Source organism: Bison bison, unplaced genomic scaffold (assembly GCF_000754665.1).
Source record: "Bison bison bison isolate TAMUID 2011002044 unplaced genomic scaffold, Bison_UMD1.0 scf7180017864255, whole genome shotgun sequence".
NCBI lineage: Eukaryota > Metazoa > Chordata > Mammalia > Artiodactyla > Bovidae > Bison > Bison bison.
In genome coordinates, this window is record NW_011494827.1 from 606,570 (window position 1) to 607,307 (window position 738).

Here is a 738-nt window from a genome sequence, read left to right on the forward strand (position 1 = left end):
AAGTTTCTGGAAACTTCGGGTTCTGGCTCAGAATGCTATTTCTGACCTTGGCAGCCACTGGCTGTCTGGTATTTAGCATATCCCTTGTCCTCTCTGGGCTGTAGTTTTCTCATCTGCACAAGTTTATTGAGAGGTCTCTCTTTGCATTGCGGCACTTTATCTATGCCCACCTGTCACTTGGGTATCATGACCTCCCTTTAATAGGAGAGGGAGGACGTACAGAAAGGTGCTGAGCTATGAGCGACATAGCTGAAAAACAACACCAGAGCTTCAGATTGCATGGTGGTCTTTGCACCCTTTGAGTAAGGAGGGCTGTGTGGCCTTGGACAGGCCTACCAACCTCTCTGTTCTTCTGTTTCCTGCCTGTAAAGGGAAACACAGTAGTGTCCACTCTAGACGATTGTCATGAGAATCAAATAAATAAGGCTCTGATGGTGCTTGCTGTGTTCTCAGCCCGGCCGAGAAGTCTCAAGAAACTTTCTTGGCAACTAGAACCACCAGATCTGCTTCCTTCCATGGAAAGTTCTTAGCTTTGTGGCAGTATTGTTTTAAAATGTATCCTACAAATGGAAATAAGTTTCTCTTACCATCCAACAGATTTTCTCTGCTTGGGCTCCAAAATCACTGCAGATGGTAACAGCAGCCATGAAATTAGAGGACGCTTGCTTCTTGGAAGGAAACCTAAACAGCATATTAAAAAGCAAAGACATCACTTTGCCAACAAATGTCCATATAGCC